The sequence below is a fragment of the Nansenia antarctica genome (assembly GCF_963989245.1).
Source record: "Nansenia antarctica genome assembly, chromosome: 6".
Classification (NCBI taxonomy): domain Eukaryota; kingdom Metazoa; phylum Chordata; class Actinopteri; order Argentiniformes; family Microstomatidae; genus Nansenia; species Nansenia antarctica.
In genome coordinates, this window is record NC_137676.1 from 44,278,061 (window position 1) to 44,290,001 (window position 11,941).

Sequence of the window (11,941 nt, forward strand, 5' to 3'; positions counted from 1 at the left end):
CACGCAAATCCCCCTCCCCCCCACGCCATCCCATGAAGCCATCTTAATTAGTCCACCTTTTTGCTGCAGGGGGGTAGAAGAAGAAAAAAACGCAACACAACAAGTTTTTATTTTCCTCTCATTAAGAGGATGGAGGCTGGAGCTGCAAATCAGGCTCCCACAAGCCCCGACCTGCTGTGCCGCTGTTGTTATTGTTGGAGTTTGAGCGTGGGCTGCGCTGTTGTCACGGAGGCGTGGCATTAGCCTAGAGAGACGCTACTAGCGAGGCGCTGGGATGAGTAATAGAAGAGAATAGACAGGGGCATGACATGGCTTCTAGGGAGAGGGGCCAAACTAAAAGAGATTATTATCCAGTCAACTAGTCCCAAAGTGACTAGCATAACCCATTGTATACCTGGGAGCACCCAGCCTATTGTTATCTTATCTGTGATTAGTGGTTGTATGTTATCGTACCACCATCACTGAGGTATTTGATAGGTTAACCAGCTGTGATGAGGCAAGCTCTGAAATCTCTGTACATGCAACCAAAACTCATTTACTATTCAACCACATCCATAGTAAAGGAACTGCCTTAGAAGGAGCCTTGACACAGCAGTTACAGTTGAAAAACAGGACAGGGAACGCTGATTTGAAAATGTATTAAAGGTAGACTCTGGCATATGTCACGCCTGTAAAAACAGAGCAACTTTCATCAAAGATATCGTATTGAACAAGAGTGAACGAGAACGTCCAGTTGTTTCACTGCACTCTGACATAACATAGGAGAGTATGCTACAATCGCATTCAACTCAATTCAGAGTATAATCTCTAGTCTGTTGCATCTACGTTCTTGAGTCTCCGGCAGCATCGCCCTGCTCGTTTGCTATGATGTTATATCCCAGAGTCTACCTTTAAGGATTAAGAAGATAAGCAGGGTATGCTTTGGTTGATCCTTGGATGGGGGACAAAAACAGGCTGCTGGAAGTGATGTTGGAGCACCAGTAGGTGGCGCTCCTCCCTCTGGTGTAAAGGATCCAAATGCCGCGGGTCAGTGAATGGGGTACTGCCTGGCAGAGGATGCCATCCTTGAGATGTGATGTTAAACCGAGGTCCCAACTCCTGAGTCATTAAAGATTCCAAGTTCCTCCAACAGCTTCCAAGTTCTTCCCTCATTCACTCTCTTTTGCAGATCTGAGACAACTGGATAGGTATTAAGTAACAATAACAATAATAATAATAATAATAATAATAATAATAATAATAATGATCATAATAATAATGATAGTAATAATACTACTACTACTAATAATAATAATAGCTCCACATAGTTTCTGCCAAATTGATTTGACCTATTCAGTCGTGTCAGATCTGTGAAGGGCGGTAAGCGAGGAGAGATGGGAGGGAGGAACTTGATGGAATGAAACCCAGCCTAGAGAGAGAGGGTGAGAGATAGAGAGAGAGAGAGAGAGAGAGAGAGAGAGAGAGAGAGAGAGAGAGAGAGATTGTTCCTGTACAGGAGTTTGGGGTCTGTGTGTGTGATTGGATGTATTCACCCATTAGACTTTGTAGCTGTGATGCACTCACTCAGCTGAATGCGCCACTAACAGCTAACAGCCCCCTGCTGTTCGCAAGCTTTTAGACTGAGAGAGGCTTTACAGTTCTGCATCTTAATAGGGGACTCTGAATGGACTGGAGAGAGGGGGGGTGTCTGTGTGTGTGTGTGTGTGTTTGGGGGGAGGGGGGGGGGGGGGGAGTGTGGGTTGGTGACTGGGTGGGTGGTTGTGTGTGCATGCGTGTGGGTGTGCAAGTAAGAAAGAGAAAGAGTGGGAGGGTGGAGGGTGGAGAGAGAGAGAGAGAGAGAGAGAGAGAGAGAGAGAGAGAGAGAGAGAGAGAGAGAGAGAGAGATGGCAGCATCAAAATATTTTCAGAGGAAGTCGAGGTAATGACAAAATACACCCCCTCCTGGAGGGTGCCGAGCCGTGGAGCAGAGGGGGTTTCTGGGTAGGATTGTGTATGAACACTAATGTGTCAAAAGGAGCCTGTCGGCAAAGCAAGAGCTGTCAAGTCTAGGAGTAATGGGCATTCAAAAGATGGAGAAAAGGCCCAAAAAGCCAAATCCAACGTCGTAATTACTTTCCGCTTCAATGGCAGACAACTTATCCCTGAAAGAGTTCAATTATAAGATATCGAAGCAAAGCAGCTGCCTTTATTGGGGGTTTCTCGCTCATCTTTCAATAAATATTGAGTTAAGCCCCTTGACAGTAATTACCATTTGATGTTATCCGACTTGTTCTCTCAGGGCTGAGTCCTAACTTGATATGCATGCTTGCACATGGCACATAACTTTTTTTTTTTTTTGCTTGAATCATGCATTGATGTCAATGTACAGACACCAACAGTTGGGGTGGGAACTGCATTACTTCAGTGAGACACAGAACTACTGGTTGTCTCTCCTCTCAGGTACTTAGTTGATAAACTGATGTTCATAATTGGCCTCCACGAGCCACACTCCCATGGTTTCTCAGGACTCCACACTACCATGGTTTCTCAGGAGGGCTGCTTGTTTCCATTATAATTCAAGTCAATTCCGTTATTGTATACAAAATGTCAAATGTCTAGCCTACTGTACATAGTAATGTAGGTATCATACAGTAACACCGTAACTACAGCGACCACGGTCGATGGTGTAAATGTACCACCAACAACCAGGAAGAAGCTATCACAACTCGCAATCCTGAGAACGGCAAAGTTAGAAAGGCGTGTTTTGTCATAAATAAAAGATGGGTGTACAGCATTTCGGCACACTCCCCCTACTAAGGGTCCCTGGGGAGGGAAGGATGCTGTTTGTGAACTCAGGCTTAGCACAGTAAAGGGCTATAGCACTGCGTCACTGAGAATCAACCGCATTCCCACATCCACCCCATACTCTAGGAGGAGTAGTCCTCTTTAAAAATTCATTAATTTACAACAAAAATAGATTAAAGCGCCCAACTGTGCCAACCTAAAAAGTTTGGCTTCTGAATAGCATTAATAATGAAACAAAGACCCTGGAACCTAGAGGCTTTCGCTTGGAGGAACGGCATAGGTTTTGTTGCACTTTATAATGGGGAGTCATTTACATTTTTAAGAAGTATTACATCTTTTTGATGGTTGTTTATAATTACATTGTTTTACATGCAAATTGCCTGACAATTGTTTCTCATTAAAACATAACCAGTAGAGTGCTACAAAGTTCAGAAATGCAGACCCCGTGCTCTACTAACCATGTGGCATAGATATTGGCAGTAATACGATGTTTGCAAATGAAGACCAGATCTACATTAGACACATTAAATACAATCAATCATCTTTTACATAAAAAACCTTTCTCTAGCCTTGAAATGACAAAACACTTGTCAAAACGAATCAGAAAAAAGAAGCCCTAAATCATTTTTTTTATTTTCTATGTGAAAGTTAGTGATATTCCAAATAACAATCACAGTACAAAGTTCATGAGCATGCATTCTCAGATTTACCTCCAAGAAAGTCCTTGGTCTAAACTGCTGCACCCAGCGAAAACTAAGTTGAAGATACACAGGTCAAGAACACTACTATCTAGGACCTAGATAGTAATGTTCTTGACCTGTGTATCTTCAACTTAGCAAATTCTAGGCCTATATCGTTTCCTCTCAATACTTGTAATGCAAACAAGGTCAATTTAAATTTACAGCACAGTAGTGATGGAGAACCTATGACAACTTTAACAGTCAGTCCCATGTTGGGAATAGCCCAAGCAGAATGAAGGCTTTAGAGCCATTGAGCTAGTCTGCAGTCCATTTACCTGCAGGGGTCTTATTACTCCATCTAATGGCAGGTCATTTGAATAATCGCTTTAACGAGGGGGGCATTTAGTAATGCGTTCAGGGACAAAGGTCTGGAATTCCAAATGGTCACATTGGTATGCAAAGAGACATGCACTGGTAAGGCTGTTACGGTTACACAGTGACCATTGGCTACTCTGTTTCACGGTTAAGATAAACAAATATAGCATATCTTTTATTTTAAAACATTGGATGTGTATGACTATTCATTAGTTAGCAACAGCAGTCGACTACAAAGATATTGGGCCTATGGCGCTGAAATGCAGTAATGTTGTGTCAATCAGGCAACCGGATTACATTTACATTACATTTTACATTTTTGACATTTAGCATTAGCTTTCAAAAGACAGCATTTTCAAACAACCCTCAGCATTTTGATAGATTTCACCAGGTTCTATTTAAACAAAGGGACATTTAGCAAGCTACTGTAAATCTGCTTGACCTCTTTTTCCTGCATTTTGCAACAATTCAAAGCATTGTGGATGTCTTCAGGAACATATTTTTCTCAATGTCACTGTATACTCAATTTGGGGTATTGGAACATAATATTGGTACTGTTAAAACACTGACATCCTATTTTCAACAGTGGCCTTCGTAAAATGTATTTCGATAACACCAATCAAACTGGAGGGTCAGCCTCAGACAGGCACAGCCTGTTCTAATAAAAAGTTGGATCTGAACCATCATGACGGTTATGACGTTTATGGCAGTTAGAACGATTATTTGCACCACGATCGACCACTAACCAAAATTCCATGACAGTCACAGGCCTATTCACTGGTATCAATGAGGTTGGTGAGGCATTTAATGCACACTTTTACTGAGATAGCGTATGATTAGTATCTAGGATTTACCTGTAACATTGCAGAAATCTATACTTTATGCAGTTACCAAGTTTCTCTTGAAAGAGATTTTATCTCAATAAGACTAGCCTGGACAGATAAAGGGTAAATGAAAAAAAGCTGATGTCAGGAATACTCAGTGATATTACAGTATTGGATATTTCTCTTCAACAGAAGAGCTTTGTAAAGGCATAATGCTATTATACCATACCATTATTTTCAGTAGGCTGTACATATTATGTAATGCTTTAGTTGACAACTAATTTCGGAAAAAGATTCATTAGATTTCTATATTTCAGACCAAGGACAAGACCCTTCAACAACTAACTGGAACCACAGTTCCCAGTTCCAAAACGTATACAGCCGAAGTCTTATTCACATAGTATAATGTAATCTAATGTAGTTACACATTGATAGAACAATTTCAGTTTGTATTATTTAAAATGTACATATTTTACACATGTGCAAACTAACTCATATCATTTGGGTTAAAACCTCCCCTTGCACTAAATTAAATAATTACTCATGTATTATGACCACAGAATAGCTGTAGGTATTAATCTATGTAAGATGCCAATTATGTCGCAGTTAGCCCTTTCCTGAAAAGTAGCCTAGCTACCAAATGCAAAGTGGAATAATTTTTGGGAGGAGGAATAATGAATTAATGGCAATGAAATATATAAAAAGTTAATGAAAACATGATTTTACATTATGCCTACACAGTATCAGTGTAGGATACTGTGTAGCATAATGTAGCGTTCCAATTTCATTAAACTAGGCTGCTCCATCACTAATTTCTTAGCATTCATTTCATTTGCTGACATTGACAGTAGGCTAATAACAACGACCCTTTATAGACTAAAATACAAATCAGAAAACATTATGAGGGTTCCTTTTCGGCATGTTTGAAACTGCATACCATATTTTAATGAGGCATTTAGGGGTCTATGAGTGATCTATTGAGAACGTCTACAATGGCAATCAGTGAGAGCGTGGCAGCTGTTCTGCAATTAAAAAGCCAAATTACCCTCAATCAACACCATTTAAGACAGCAATTAAATCTCAGTACAAATAATGATGAGAAAAATCTGTTCAGACAGCTCTCATCTTGCTAGGAATTAGAGATGCATCCAAATCAGGAACCAGGGTTCTCACTCAAAAAGAGAGAGAACCTTTCTTGTGGTCGGCTATAGCATTGTAGTCTTTGCATAGTTGTGAACATCGCTGCTGGGTGATTGAAGAGGAGTATTGTATCTTAATAGCAGGGCAAACCTTTTACTTTTACCTTTTATTGTTTTACCTGAAGCTGACCGTTATAAACACAAGTGTACCCTGTTTGGAACTGATTCCAAATGTAAAAGCATCCACGTTGTTTGACAAGGCTCACCTGGACAGACAGAGACCCTATGCACATCTGCAGATACTGTAGCTGCACTTGCAATGCATTATTGTTGAGTAGCATGGGTCTGTATCACTGATTGTAGTCTTGTATTTAAGGGCAGACATGAGAGCCACAGATAGAATGTACACAAAATGCCAATACAGTTGTAAGAGTAAGTAACACTGAATAATAAAGACGCTTCAACAACACAACACTCTATTTGAGGTTCTTTGTCATAGGCTTTGGTATTGATGTTTTCAACCAATGTCCAACTCACAGAAACAGGTCACCGGGCATCTACCACAAGCCAGAGCGACCATGGTGACATGCATAGACCTGGATGCGCAACGCATAACGCGTGTCTTCGCGTGACATTTGGAAACTTTCTAACGGACCATCTCCTAAAATGGGATACTGTGTCTATCCACTGAGCAACAATGTTGCAAACACAATATGGAATTCCCACTGAGCTGACAACATTAGGTAGCCTAATATCAGACTGAACATCCTACTGCATATTTGTTCATGCAGAAGTTAGCCTGGTGTTTGACAGTTCACGAATGAGCTGCAGCAACTGTCATCACTTCAAAAGTTGACGCAGGTCTAGAAGTGCATGCACGGATGTCAAGATTGTCATCGCCTTTTTCCACACATTTGATTAAGGGATTGTGCTGTTAGGCTTCAAGAAATGATACTATTTATGTTGAGGACACACGTTTAGGAGCTGTGTAACTACTTGCTCCACTGAGTAACTGCAAAGGTAGCCTATTGCAAACTTGTGGAAGTTGACTTTACAGAATCCTTACATCTATAGACTGTCTATTATGACAGACAGAGAAACTGCCAAGGCCTGTCTGAAACTCAACCTCGGAGCTCAAGTACATTTCTTCGCCTGTGTGAGAGATTTTCTCCCCCGGCCTTGCTGACTGACATTCCCAAATTCTTCAGCTTACTTACCCCGGTGGATGGTTATGATTGAACCGGTTCCAAATATACAGAGGTTCCACGGTTCCAGTACTGCACTACACAATTCCCACCCAGGATTGAGCTTCGTTGCCTTTTGGCGCTGTCACTTTCATTGCATGCACCGTACACGCGTCACGTTGACCAGTGATGTGGTCAGTTGAGTCCCCTGATTTGGAGAGACCTGAACCCGCTATTCGCATTTGCGCTTTTCACCAACAGGACTCCGGTGTCGGGTCTCTCTCTCCCCACTCTGTTCTCTGGCTAAACCACCGGAACTACTTTCAAAGCCAGCCGGAGCACGTTGAAGATAAATCCATGCACCACCACACCACAGTCAGGAAACATGAAATCACATCTTCAACTATAGTTCCAATTTTACCATAATGCCTTATGGCGCATTATAGTCATCATTAACAATACTATCAATCACACAATAATCATTCTAATTATACAAATTATTATATAAGTGACCATTGTTAAGATAATAATAATAATAGCAATGATACCAATTATTATTGTTTGTATACTACTAATAATCATAATCATAATAATATAATAATAATAATAATCACTTTGACTATCACAGCACTTTCACCATTATGAGCTTGTTTTTTTTCCTATTACATGTTTTTTTCTTCTTGCAATTAAGCTGATTGAGAGATTTTCTAAACATTTTAAGAAACCAAAGCGGTGAGAAATAGTGTACTTTACAAGTTAACAGTGAAAAGATGGCCAAAGGTGGAAAGTTAACTGCTTTTTTGGTACAACACTGTTTACTTGGCTCAGGGCCGCTGCTGGTCATTTGGGTGCCATAAGAACTAACTTCTAACCCTAAGCTCTGGGGAGGGGAAGCAGTGTGCTAGCACTAGCGCTAAATGGGTAGCGCTAGCACTAATGGTGGTCTAATAAAGGTCTAATGGTGCCTATTGTAGTTGTGCTTCATCTTAAATTTAAATAATTCATCTTTATGATTATTATCATAATCATTAGGCTGTGTTGGTGCCCCCTCCGGGCATTTGGTGCCCTACGCACAGCACGTGATGCGTAGCGGCAGCCCTGACTTGGCTGCATGTTACTCACTCTAGCTTTAACTTCTTGTCCTTGGTCTCATACATAGAAATTTGATCAAAAGAAATGTTTTAAATTAATTGTTAACTAGTTGATTAATCTGTTTAATTAATCGATTAATCTGTATAGCCATCTAATAATCTGTAATAGGCCTACATCTGAGTGTCTTGTCTCTTGGTGTCTTAACCGTGTATGACTCTCTTAATTAATTTAAATTAATGTAGTATCGTTTTTGTGTTGTCTATAACTGTGTTACTCTTGTCTATGTCTATAATAACTGTTCTGTACTGATTCACCACCTCTCTCGTCCTCCCTCTGTACTGGTACAATATGGGTTATGATTTACTCTCTAGTGCCCCCTCCTGGATAATGGAGGTCCTTGCAATGGGATGAACATGTCATCTTGCGAAGGCATACAGTGTGGAATTAGAGATAATTTTACTCCATTTTATCAATGGGTTCTAGGCTAGTGTATCCTTTGACAACGGATAAACGTCAATATAGTCTGGTAGGCCTATCTATCCTTTCACTAAATCGTCATTAAGTTGTCATATTTTGTCGACACAGTGGTGTCAACCGAAGTATTAAGTTATGGATAATTACATTCTCATTGAGAGGAACTTTATTTGGAATGGAGATCTTCATAAAATGTATCAGACTTTCTAAAGGATTAACTGAAAATAATCATAATAACAACTGCATTGAAACAGAGAACCTATAAAGCAGCCGTTCGGGACCCCTGATTTCCAAAACATTAACGAATATTTGATTTGATAAAAGCCGAGAGATACAACTCTAAGTGTTATGAAATGCAAACTGATTATGAAAATGCACTTTGTTTTGTGTTGTTCAGGGGTCTATAGTGCTATGTTTCACTTCAGTGTCAGTGCGCTTATCCTAAATACATTTAGGTATCGTCAGGCCTACTATAAGTGCATGCCTCTAGGCTCAGTGGCGACGTTTCAGCTGAACCTGACCGAGTAATTGGTTATCATAATTTGGACAATGTCTGGGAGTTCTCTTCCATAACAATGTAGTCTTCTTAGTGCAATTCTAGCTTGGTACCGCCGTTATCCTGTGTCAAGTTTGCATATTTGGAAAAAACCTCAATAAACAGATTGTAAACAAAAAAAGTTTAAAAAGTTTAAAATATATATATTTGGCGATGCGGGACAAACAAGTTTGAGAAACCCTGATCCAGGTTCCGTACTCATAGCGAATCTTTGGCTGTTGTTTGTTACCATTATAAACCGCAAGAGGGCACTCTAGACCAATAATTCAGTTGCAGGAAGGAACATTTCTGTGAGATGTGGGTCAATCCCGTAGTTCCTTCTCCAAGACCTGTCTTTGTGGAATAACACATACTATATACAGCTCAATGAGGCATTACATTACAAAACAAATGAGCAGAATGTATAGCCTACACTAGCCTACATTTCGCAAAATATCTATTTAACGATGTAGAGATGGTCAGGCCAGTCCAATGATTCTATGTTTGGTGTAGAAAGTAGGAGATGAAGAGTTGAAACATTCTAAAACTATACAAGTGAAGCCTACGCAATGGTTTCTAATGTCTAATTAATCTGGTGTCTAATGAATTTTCTGAAATCTGTCACCTAACCACGAAGAAAACGATTGATCAATAGAATAAAGTAGCACCGAGTAACTTTTATAACAGTCTACTAAATGTCCTTTAAAACCCCTACAACTGTGAAAATGTTTTGCATAACTGCAACTTGAGATCCCAGGATAACATTAATTTAATAAATGTACAGCAATAGTCTTTGCATCTACCACTTTGTTTTGTTTGCAATGCAAAGCTTTATACAACAATTGCTCTGAAAACCTAATCTGAGCGCACTAACTTATTGTAGTGATTTACTGTTCTGAATTTAAATGTAATAAAAACGTGTCTGCGTCTATTTAGTGCATTCCATTCAACAGCCTCTTGCTGTGATCACATAATGAATACTGTGCAACTGAAGAATATGCCCCTCCTCGTAGGACTTCTGTGATTGGTCAATGAGGCTGGCGCGGCTATTTTGTCCATGATTGATGTGGTTCAGCTGGAACAAGGGATGAACTGAACCAAGGCAAGAAAGATGTGTGTGGTTTGTTGCACGATTTTTGTGTGTTCTCTTTCCGGTCTTCTGCAATACTTTAGCTGCCCTCTAAAGATTTTTTGTTGTTGTTGTTGTTGTAAAATAGCTTACCACAAACAAACAAAAACAACAAACAAAACAACTAGGCTACACCTCGTGGGTCAACATAAACCTAAACAGGCTGCTATTTGGCGAACCATAAAAAACAAATCTTCGCTGTGAAAAGTGAATAGGGAATCAGTAGCGATGCATAGTTTTAACAAAACGTCTCTCTCCAGACAGAAGTGGGTCACTGATGGCATCATTTCGCCCATGATTATTATCACATGTGTTTCGCATCGTTGACGCACAGCAGTCTCAATAAACATGTTGCAACCAACCTATTACAAATCACCTGCTAGAAATAACTACAGATTATGTCATCAATAGTCAGCAAATCTGCGGAGTGCCTTGATGCTGTAATGTAAACTGTAAAACATAGCCTGCTGGAGTGGCCTCTTTTAATCGCACCTGTAAGGGGTAGTCACCACTCAACATTTCGATTAGCCTATATTAGCTACCGATAAATAATGAATGAATGAATGAATGGTCTTTATTGTCATTTATATAGTACAGGTACCATACAACGAAATTTGGGAGGGGGGGCTCCCGTGGTGCTAGGAAAAAAAGACTAAGAATAAGAATGCAAAAACTTAGTTTGACAATCAGATCCGATTGACTGGGCTATGTTATAAATTCCTGCCATTTCAGCATGGAGACAGAGGCGTTGGTATTCACCAAACCTCCCGGCAGCACCCGGTCTGAACCGGTTCGGGTAATGCGCGGAGTGACTCGTGGTCCACCCACTCCCCTCCGTCGCTGCGTCTTTGACACGCAGTGAATCACAGCTTCCATATCCGCGCGCCCTTGTTGGACACATCCCGACATTCACGTTCGCGTCGTCATTGGTTCGCACCGCCTCGCGAGCCTCCACACCTTCGCCATCGTGATTGGACGACGATTACGGGTAGACACGCCCGTGTCCATCGGTTTATAAACTGCAATTGGTCGATATGACGGAAAATCCTAAATGATCATTGGACATCTATTGTCCGAAAACGCGGAGAAGTGGAGTTGTAAACGAGGCGCGTGCTTGAAGAAAAAACGCAGGACTGAAAATAACGCGTGCACCTTTTCAGCACCGATCCCCGTGGATAGCAGCCAGAATCAGACCAGACGAGCGTGGGGATACGAGAGCTGCGGTTTACTTCGATAAGACACCACCATTTTGTGGTTATTCAGCCAAGCTTGGCTGCTGTGTTCACTGGGGTAGTTGATACACCGTTTTGATGAGCGGAGGATTAGACATATTTGCACGAGCTTTGTTCGCCCTATAAGGGCTTGCAAGTGCAAGAAGCTTCAGCTCTCAAGTTTAGTAGAAAGCAGAGCAGAGAAGTCCAGTCAGAAACGCCGCTAGAAAAGCATTTTAGGTTTTTCATTGTGATTCAGCGGGATCTTGGATCGCACGGGACCGGGAATAACTGCCTGCAAATGAGGGGAAGTAAGTGGAAATCGACTAATTAAATCGACCACAGTTTCATTACACGAACAGCCGTACGATCGCGGTGTTGCTTCGGCCACATTGCTTGTATCGTGTAGCTGCACCCCATTGTGTGTGTGCATCTTTGTGTTATCCCTGTCGTTCCCCGACCTGGATCCCGCTCTCTCTCTCGCACGCCCGCCGCCTCCCAGCCACAACTGTGG